We start from the raw sequence: 11,390 nt of genomic DNA on the forward strand, positions 1-11,390 counted from the left end.
TCTTGCCATCTTAACTATAATTTCACCCTTGTATTATTTTTTTAAGTTTATTATTGAGAGAGAGAGAGAGAGGGAGAAGGGAGAGAGGGAGAGAGGAAGGGAACAGGGTAGGGGCAGAGAGAAAAAGGAGAGAGAATCCCAAGCAGGCTCTGCACTGTTAGTGCAGAGCCCACTGCAGGGCTCAAACTCACAAATAATGAAATCATGACCTGAGCCAAGATCAAGAGTCGAATGCTTAACCCACTGAGCCACCCAGGGGCCCCTCACCCTCATCTTCTGCCACAGATTCTTCAGATTACTTTTCTTTTCTTAATTTTAGTAATTATTATTTTCTAAATGTGTATGTGCTTTATTTTTTTGTTTATATATTTTTTCATGTATAATCTGCATTTGCTCCATGAAGCAGATATATTTGTCTATTTGTTTATTGTGCCTCTCCCTGCAATGGCTAGAAGGGTGCCTGACATAAGTAGGTCCTCAATAAATATTTATTAATGAATATTCATTGAAAAGGAATGAATTTTTGACCTGGGGAATACATAGTCATCTTTTGTTTATCAACATCTTGGATTGCTCCCAAGTCCTTCAAAGTAGAATTAATAGTATTAATGTGTTACAATAGTATTCTGCAATGACCTATAAAACATCATAATCCTGATGGAATTGTACCTAGTTGTTCAGAATTCTTCTTTAGTCTTTACAATATTGAATTCTCTTAGGTCAGGGTCTGTGTTTTGATCATTTTCATATTCTGAGTGTATAGTCTATTGAGTGTAACTGGTGAGAATTTGAATAATATTCATTAAAATAATCTTAAAACTAAGTGAATATATTGGCTAAATGATAATAATAAATTTTATTCTGAGGCATAAAGGTAAAAGCTGTTCTCTCTTTAAGGGAGAAGTCCAGATTAAAAAAAAAAAAAAGAGTTGACAAGCCAGAATCTTTAATTGGAAAACCCAAGTCAGAGAATCCTTGGAGTTCTATGCTCAGCAAGAAAGTAGCACTTAAGTAGCTACAGAAGTTACAATCAGAGAAGAGTCCATAATGGATAACTCAATTAAACCAGCTGTTTAGAAATCCTAAAGCATGTAATAAAGGCACTCTTGGGCCTAAAAGGCCTTTTAGTATTTTTCATGTCAATGAAAAGGGGAGAATAACTTGAAATGTTCTGGAGATCCTCTTCATTTGTGGATTGCATTCCAGAGGAGCATCTCTCAAAGTGCCTAAAGAAAATTTTGTTCATAGGATATTGATAAAGTTATGTAATAATAAACAAAAAGGACCTATTAGGTGAAATAAAGTTAAAGTTATTTCTTTACTGCAAGATTTCCCCCAGCCTTTAATATGTGTTGTGATTCACCAAGAAATGGTTATAGAAGCCCTCAGTCTCTAAAAGTTTTTGTTTACAGAACATTTTTATTTTTATTTTTTCTTTGGCACCTTCTAAATATATTTTAGAGGTGTCCCCACAAACAGCAAATCTTTATGGGACATATGGTTTTGAGGAAAAGGTGTCCCTGACAGAGACCCTGGCATTAAGTAATGTTCTTCATGGGTTGACACCATGTGCTGTGACAATAAGAACCAAGAAGAACCAACTTCTATCACACAAACATTTACCAGTCATTCAGACCTACTGCTGAGTCATGTATTTCATGTTGGTATGTTTCTTTCCATTTAGGAAGACATATCAGCTGATAGTTCACAGGATCTTCAAGTGCTACCACAAGGTGAGTCATTCTCTCTATGCTACTTTATACGAGAGTAGTTCCCCTGTGGATTCTAATGGTTTGAAACTACTGCAGTCCCTTTGACAAACACTGTAGGTATTTTCAGCCACTGTGATCAAAATATTTTGCAAATGTGAAACATTTTTCTGCTAACCCTGTTTAGTACTATCTGCATTCTCATTACATTGTTTGGCAGAGGCTGCTTTTTTCCAATGGAATGTTCTCTGTATCTGGAATATTCTTTATCTGAAATATTGCACAAGACGGTACAGCAGCTGTGTGAAAAGCTGGTTGATTTCAAAGTCATCTCCAGCCTTGTGATTGTCCAAGTTCAAAAATAGAATGAGTATGATTATAGCCTACATAAAAGGTTACAGGCTTCAGAAGGGCTGGCTCCAAATCAAATGCCAAATGATGCCACCATGTATTGTACTTTATATTCGTCTAAAGCTGAACGTATAGAAAACACTTGATTTAATTCAACAAATATTTATTGGGTACCCATTATATGCAAAATAGTTTGTTTCATGCTAATCCCTGGAGCAAAATAACAGTCTCAAAGTTTAATCATCAAAGCATTTATTGGACGCCCATCAGGATGCTTCCTTTCAATACCGTTGTAATTCTATGTAGTGAGCATTCAACCAAGCCATATGAGCAGCGAATAGAGATAATTGAATGAGTGTAATTGGGAGAGGATTAGTAATGATGACCTCCCACTCACTGTAATTCTACATCGGGTCCCATTTTGATTACATAAGGAACATCAGACATGGTTTTGACTGGGGTGGATTCTGACCTGAATGTGCCAGGAATTGTATCAATTATAGATCAATTTCCAGGTAATTGGCAACTGAGTGATTAAAACCAAACAGAGAGTGAAAGGTTTATCTAAGCCAAGGTTATCATTTTCAAGAGCTAGGAGGGAAGATAAGAGATAAATCCAATGTTATGAAGGTGAGTGCTCAAATGAGTCCAGGTGTGAAGAAAGCATGGAACTGTCAGATACCATGATGCAATCGGGAAAAGGTTCAGGATTGAAAATGGAATCAAACCATACTTGATATTTGCTAAATATCAACAATTGAATGAAGAGATGAACCCAAGTTAGGACTAGAAACCAAATCAGAAAATCTAGGGAAAAAAAAAACACAACTAAAAACAACATGAGCAAAAGTTAATGTGATTTGAATGACAGGAGAAGAAGGAACTAGGAAGAGGACAACATTAGAGTTTACTTTTTTTTTTTTTTTTTTTTTTTTTTTTGCTTCCATGTTGAGATTAATGCAAAAAAAGTCTGGCTTTAGAGATTCCTCAGAAAGTTTAGATATAAGATTAACAGATATGATTTTTTTTTTTCTTTCCTGAAAATGGGCCCCTGCAAGAAGCAATCTTGATGGCTGTACCATTTCACCAGCCAGACAGAAAAGAACTAGGGTCTAAGGGGTTTGTCCCATCTGTTCCAGTTCGTCTGGGGGTGTGGTAAAAGACTATTCTAGAGAATTGAAGCCAGAAATTTCCCTCAGTATCCTTTCCCCACCTATATTTTGATGCTTGACCACTTTTTCTCTCTTACTGGAGGAGGGCAGTGGCTCTGTGATAAGGTAGATAGATGCTTGTAGAAGAATAATAAGGATCATCTCAGGCTTAATTTGAACTGTGTGCTCTAGTCAAAGTGAAAATTGTACCTAGATCTATTTTTGGCAACAAAGATACAAAGATTGTATTGCCAACATGTATAATATTGTGAGTGTTTTTAGTATATGATGTCTGCATTCAGAGAAAGGTGAGGGGTAAAAATTTAATTCCCCTAGTATTTGATTAAGGTATATTATTACAATTCAAAAAACATTAATCAATAGCCCTGGAAAGCAAAATGAGCATTTATCTTCATCAGAGAGCTTACAGTTTAGTAGCATAACTACATAATTCGTAAAAATACCTTAAGTATTATAAAGGAAAGCTAACCTAGTCTGGTGAGTTAAAGAAATCCTTCCTGAGTAATCAATAGTCACACTGAAAGGTAACAAGCCTCATAGTTTGGTAACAAGCAAGTTGTGATGGAGTGTACTTTTTCTAGGACAGTGGTTACCTGCAAATATACATATAAAATGAATAAGCTGAGCAAAGAAAACTTCGTGACATCAGAAAAAGTCATAATAGCTTCAGTGAATAAAAATCATGTGAAATGAATGCGATGTTATCACTATCAGTGGGACAAGCCGATAGTAACTAACACTCATGGACACTTGAAATATGTCAGATGTTTCTTATACTTTAATGTGTTTGATCCTGTTCATATAGAAGAACATATCTTCTATAGATAGAAGGGGCTGCTATCATCCCCTAGGAAGAGGAATGGATTTTCTTAATGCTGATCATCTAATTCAGTTGGGACTGCTTTCAAATACAGGTCTGATTTCAAAGCTCATAACATCTTTATCCCACATTTCTTTGCTTGTGCCTCTTAAGTACACAAATAAGGAGGTGAAAAGAGTTTAAAGTTGTAGAGCAGATGCCCTTTGAGCTTCACATCGCATCCCTTGGCCACCTCTGATTTCAGCCTGAAGCAATAGTCCAATAGTGCCCTTCAAACACTCATGCTTTCCTGCCTCTGAGCTTTCCCTGAAACCATGGGGAGTTTCTCAGCTTGGGTGAGTTTGTGGGGGTTATAACGCCCCCTGAGTAATCCTTATCTAATGGATGAGGTAGTCTAGTGCCTAAGGCTCCAGTCCTCTTCCCTTCCTCAGAGGGGCTCTGGGGGACTGAGACCCAGCTGTCCACACAGGTAACCAGCTCAGTAAGACATACTTCATTTTTCTTGCTTTTCGGTCTCATTTTCTCCACTCCTTCACTTTAACTTCCTAAGATTATTTCCCAAATAAATCACCTGCATCTCAGTTCTTGTCTCAGGTTTTTCTGTCAGGGGAATTCAAACTAAGACAATGGTTTTAAGCATTGGGTTTTTAATAACAATTTTACACTGCATTCTTGTTGGCATCTGTTAGATCTTCAGCAAAGAGTAATATGTTATGACATTCTACTTGTATTTTACTACCATATGGGAGTCCTCAGGTACTTCATTTAAAAAAAAAAAAAAACAAGAGCAAAACATGCATAAAATATGGCATAAAATCTGAAGGAAATTCAACTACCAAAGAAGGTACCATTGGAAGCATCTATTATTATATAAACTAAACTGCATAGTTAAAAATATTAAAGGAAAAATTCTAATAGTACTAAGTACATTTATGAAGGCACCATTGTAGCCAGAAAAATTATTTATGCCAACCCCATGGATTTTGTATAATTGCAATGATATTTATTTGACCATCTCACTGATATTATACATTAAAGAGTAACTTCTTATAAGCCATTTTTAGTGCATACCTCTTGTAAATAAACTTTAAAATGTAATTTGTGTTATTTAATTCAGCGTGTTGTATATATGGTAGCAATGATTTAGAATTTATCTGAAGTGTAATACCTCATGATCTTGTTTCCTTATAAAATGCCACATATTTTTCAGAAATAGTCTTCTAAGCTTTCTATTACTCACATATATTTCAGAAGCAATTGCTGTAGCAAAAGGTTAGTCTTTAAAGGGTTTCTATGTTTTTCTGTATCCTTAAAGTGTCAAATATGGGGACATAGAAAAAGCAACATATTATATTGAATGATCTATCATTCATTGGAAGGTGATGGATGGGGTCAGATTCATTCAGGCAGTAAATTTACATCCATTTTCTCAGAAAGCTTTTTGACATAGTTTTGGAAGTCCTCTCTTTATGTAAAATATTATCTCCTCCTTCCTGTTGCTCCTGTATTTCTATTTCCTCCTCCTTCATTTAGAAGGCCATGAAATTTTAGTTATATTGAAGACTTTTTAAAAATCAAACACATCTTATGTGTTTAAAGAAAGCCAGGGCTTTGATAATCTAAAACTTTCCAAAGAAAATGAATTACTTTGAGTTGTCTTCTCATAAAAATCATTAAAATGAGTTAGAAGCAAAGGTAATTATTTGTTTCACACACTGAGAAACAGGTGTAGATGCTATTTGGAGATCCAAATGAACATGCCAATTAGTACATTAGGTTTATGTGCAAATGTAGTCTCACTTAATTGCTATGTCTCAGAAAATTTGGCTTTTTTATAAAGTGAGTTTTGGAAAACAACACTGCTATTCATTCACGAGCTATGATGATAGGAATGCTAATGGGTGAATATAGAATGTCCACACACTGCATCTGGACCTTTTTGGAAATGCCAAATTTGCAATGCCCTGAGTTCTGCCCTGGGTTAACACTTTGCATTATTGCATGTTCCACTGAGGTTGTGATCCTGCCCAGAGCACAGAACTACAGAAAGCATTTTTGATAAAAACATATTGGTGTTGATGATGGGAAATAGAGAAAAATATGATGTGTTATTTTGGAGGAATTTAGGCAGGAAAGGGCAGAAAAGCAATGCCTCTCAGATCTGATCATGTATTTCAACAGAAATAACAAAAATTAAGAAACATTTGTTTTATATATCTTGCTGTGGATTAGTGTTAAGATGCCTGATTTTTCCCTTATATTTTTATTTTTAATCTAATGGAAGGGGGGGGGAAGGCTAACTTTGTGAATGCTATTATCTGACGTATAAATTGTGATATTTTTAGATCAGGAAGATTATAAATATTCAGCAGAATGAGTTTCCATGAAGCCAGCAACGTATGACAATTTATTATTTAGAAATATCATTTATGCCATGTAGGCTATTATTTATGGTAATAGGTTAGTGATCTAGAAATGGCACCTCTTATGAAAAATGCTGGTGCTCCAAAAAACCAAGCACTTGTTTGAGCTTCTCTGTGCTTTGTTTACAAGAGGTTAGAAGGGGCTGTCCTGGCAGTGATAGGAAAAGACATGCCATTATTTCCTGAACAAATTTATATCAGTTATAGGTACTGGGTTTGCTCAGAGCTTTTTGCTACAAATAATTTGAAATAACTTTTAAATATTTTTGACAATAAAAAAATAGGAAGTTAGTTATAAAAATATGTAACAGAAACCAAGAAACAGACTCTTAACTATGGAGAACAAACCAATGGTTGCCAGAGGGGAGCTAGGGGTAGGGGGTGAAATAGGTGATGTGGATTGAGGAGAGCACTTGTTGGGATGAGCACTGGGTGTCATATGTAAGTGTTGAATCACTAAATTCTACACCTGAAACTAATAACACATTGTATGTTATAACTAACTGGAATTTAAATAGAAGCAACAACAACAAAACCAACCCCAAAGTATAGAACAGAACATGCGAGTAGAAATTAATATAATCTAATCCTACTGTTCAGGGGATTGTAAAAGCTGGTATACCTGGAAGTTGTTACCTGGCCTGTACAGAAAACAGTATTTTAGGAAGATCCACCATGTAATATGCAGAATGGTTTTTTTCACTCAAAAATATTAAGCATCTCCTTCACTACATCTTGGGAGAAATGAAAGTAAGCTCAACTCTATACTTGGTTCTGCCATCCCTCAACAAACTTGAAGGCATATTCACATGAATAAAACAGAGCATCTAAGAAGAAGACATGAAACTATAGGAGCAGGCTGTGTAATTCACACACATGAGAAATATACTTCTATTATGTAATTAATATTCTTTTCAAGGCAGTTTTTTTTCTCCTCATAACTTCTTGATTGAAATAATGACCATCTTTTCTCTGTATTCTCATTATCCTTTGACTGACTGACATTTCCTAAAAAAAAAAAAAAAAAAAAAAAAAGACAGAAAAAAAGAAAAGAAGGCTTTTAGCTTTTCTTGGTGTTTATGGCTTGACTGTCATACTCCTTTGGTCTAATTAACTGCACACAGAATGAGAAGAGCTTAGAGTTATCATCAGTAAGTTAAGTCTCTCCTGTTCAAAATCTAAATGAATGTATTTTTGTTTCCTCTGGTATTGTTCCTAATCCTCTTAATGTTACACATATGCTTTCGCTTGTTGTTTCTCTCAGCTTAGAGTTAAGTTTATGCTTCCTAGAAAGGAAATATTTGTTGGGGAGTTAAAAATGTAGTAAGCAGAATTTACAGTGGGTTTAAAGTTTGATATCAGTGATACCCTTCATTAAAGAAAACAGATTTAAATATCTAGGCAGTCTATATTAAAACTTTGTATAAAGTCTGAATGTCTGTAGCATTTATTTGCCATATTCTAGAGTCACAAGTAAGCATTTTTCAGAGACATGACTTTGTTCTGTTGGTATAAAATCCATTTTGTTAGCTGTAGGTTCCCAGCTGCTTCTTAATGAGATACAAGCATAATTCACAGAAAAATAGACTAGGAAACCAAGACTATTAGAGCAAACAGTGTAATAAGAGAAAGGAAAGAATATGAGCCACAAAAGGATCTTTTTATCAGGGTATCCTGTGGTATGCTCTGATTGTAGGCAGACACAAACTGAGATTCAACATTATACTCAAAAGTTACCGACTGTTTAATTGTCAACTTTATGATGGTGAGAGGAGAGACTTAAAAATTCTTGGCAGCTCTTAGTAAAAGTCATCTTTACCTTGATATTTTTAGTGTTTTAACTTTTTTCTGAATAGTTAAAAAGGTTTTTGATGGAAGTTGTTTGATTTTTGATTACTGTCAAGAGTGCTTAAGCTCAATAGATAACTTGGAAATAGTGTAATTTATCAAATGTTACAAATTGATCATTTTATCAGATATTTTCTGGGTTTTTAAGTATGTAATCACCCACAGGCTAGATTTAACACCTGACCAATGCCAAGTATATTTTATTACATATATAAATTGCCAAATAGATAAGCAAACAGACTTCTACTCAGCTGAAAGATGCTAGAGTATGCTATGTCTCTTTTTGTGGAAGAAAGTCTTCATGGATGTCATCTAAAGTGAACGACGGCACTTGGAGGAGCTCTCTGAGCACAAGCATCCCACGCACAATAAATAGCTTAGCCCTGAGCATGTACTAGGAGATATTATAAATGGACAGTCCCAGGGAAATATCCACCTTTCAAATTATGATGACGTTCAATGGAATTATATAATAAACAGTTTCAGCTGAAATGAAAAGCTAAATACACAATGGACTGGAATCACATAATCCATTTTATTGGAAAGATATTTTTAAATGCATACAATCATCTAGCTATTCATTGGTTTTCTCAGGAGGCTATGCATTTGCTGTGAAAAACTATGAATGACTAACCCATGAGAGGTAATCTAAATTATTTAAGAAAATTTGTCCCCCATTTCATAAAGAATGTATGTGAAAACTATTATCATTGTATTCGTCATGTATAAGATCTGAGGTCTCTCCTATTTGGCAGTATCAACTTAAATTGAAATAAAAATGTTCTGTTTCTCATACCATACCTATATATCCCCACACATTAATTAGCATTCTTTGTAAGATTTACTGAGTCCTTTAATTTTTATGTATCCCGTTTCTTTGGTGAAGAAGACCAACAACTCGGACATAAATTGTCATCCAATTCATCTTTATGCAGATAAGGGGAGTTTTACCTTTAATTTCCAAAACAGATGGTTGTTTTCCCTGTAAGAGCTCTAGAATGGAAACGTTATGATTTTTTTCAATAGCAATTTCATCATTTAATCACCTTTATACAAGGTGTATATTTTTCATCTTTGTAACTAGTATTTAAAAACCTATGTTATAGGTTAACCCATTTTCCTTTGACTCTGAACTTTATCTATCTAGCATATAGCAGCAGAGGCCCCTTGAAACTACTCTTCAATTACTCGCAGACAGTTTTGTGTCCCTTCAGGTGAAATGCTTCTGTCATGCTGACCATTTTTTGTGTGTGGAGAAGTTCTATGTTGTTTTGGTATATACTAAATAATTTATTCAAGTGGTGCCTCTCATTGTGAAAAACAGTTTTTTTCTCTTTTAAAACCCAAATCTTTATTGTATGTTTTCAATAGTTCTAATTTAGTGTGATATTGAGCTACCCTTGAACAAAACACACAAAATGAGATACTCTTTAGCAGTAACTTCTAGAACTGAGAAAACAGAGGATAGAATGTATTATAAACATTCCTAAACTGTATTTTTGAACTTTCTGGAAAAGAAGTCAGTACATCAGTGTTTAAGTAATTGGTAGGGTGTGTGGGGGCCAGACAGTAATGATGATTTGTTTGAGATTTGAAACCTCTATATGAGGATTTATTATACATGATGGTGTGGGGTATCCAAGGACATGAAGAGTCTATACATGAATGCTATATGCCCATGTCCTTGCAACTAATTAAAAAATTGATAGAGAGATTTGGGGGAGAATTATTTGAGGCCTCATATTGTGCACATTTGGTGTTTTAGTTCTAGTCATGTGCTTTCACTGAGGAGAACTGATCAGACTCTGGTTTTATTTAGTTCATGTTTCTTGTGAAACATGAACTTATTTGGAATAAGCCAAAAATATACTTAAACACACTCAAAATGTTGTCCTATTGTCAATATATGAACACTATTAGTTTAAAAAATATGCGGAACAAATTTGAAGAAATCCACTGTTAATAAAATATACAAAAATTATAGTATGTTCTTCATAAAAAAGACAAAAAAGTTTTAAAAGAGCATCCATTAAAATAAAGTACTCTAGAAGCACAGTTCAAATAAATAACTTTGCATCTTAAAGTTGTTTAATTTCTAAGCCCCTAGACATAAATTGGATACAAATTGAGAAAGACAACCACCTAATGTATAACTTGTCAGATTTGGATGGTTTCTATACTGACAAAATAATTTTTTAAAAAGAAACAGAAAATATGATTCTTGCTCAGAATCACAGAGATGGTTGTTTATTTATACATGCAATAGAATATATATGATGGTTTGAAACCATTTCTATTTAGGATTATAGTATGCTCTGATGCTTTTGCAGATCATGTGCCTCAGTTTTTCAATGAAAAGTTGCCTCTGGGTAGTGCTGGGACTGCTCTGTTTTAATAATCAGCAGCAGCAGAAAGTCAAGAACCATTCCCATTCGTATTTGGTCAGACCAGTCAAAGTGACATAAAATAGGGTTTACTAAAGTAGTCAACGTCTCTGGTTTACCCTGTTCTATTAAATGACATGACAAGTGGAATTGACATGACATATACTAGCTGGAATAATTGCAATCATTTTGTAATCAGATGTTGAGACTCACATGGCATGATGTTAGAGAAAAATATAAACAAATATTTTTTGAGTAGTACGTTTAAGAGCTTTTTAAGTCTGCTTTTTGTGTGCAGGCCCATTATATATACTTGATCAAATTCATTTATTTTATGTATTCATTGATACTGCCTCATTCCTAAAGAACTTGAGGTTTGTGTACTTGATACAAAACCAAAAACCCATACATATATCTAGTACTCTAGTCAGAAATCCTTTTGTTATTCATTCAGAGGTAATACTTTGGCCCCATGTATGTGAGAAGGATTTTGGCTCTCTGTTCTATTACATTGATGAGCTTTTCAATTCCTATAGTCTGCCTCCTTGACTTTCCCAATAAACTATCTTCAAAACAGAAACTACAGATTCAGGAAGCCCTTTGATATCTTCTAACAATTTGAATGAAAAAAAAAAATTCTTAATACAGTAATGCTTTTCTTCAACAATAGGTTACCCTATTTG

The sequence above is a fragment of the Panthera pardus genome, unplaced genomic scaffold, assembly GCF_024362965.1.
Source record: "Panthera pardus isolate Hobbes unplaced genomic scaffold, ASM2436296v1 HiC_scaffold_24, whole genome shotgun sequence".
Taxonomy (NCBI): domain Eukaryota; kingdom Metazoa; phylum Chordata; class Mammalia; order Carnivora; family Felidae; genus Panthera; species Panthera pardus.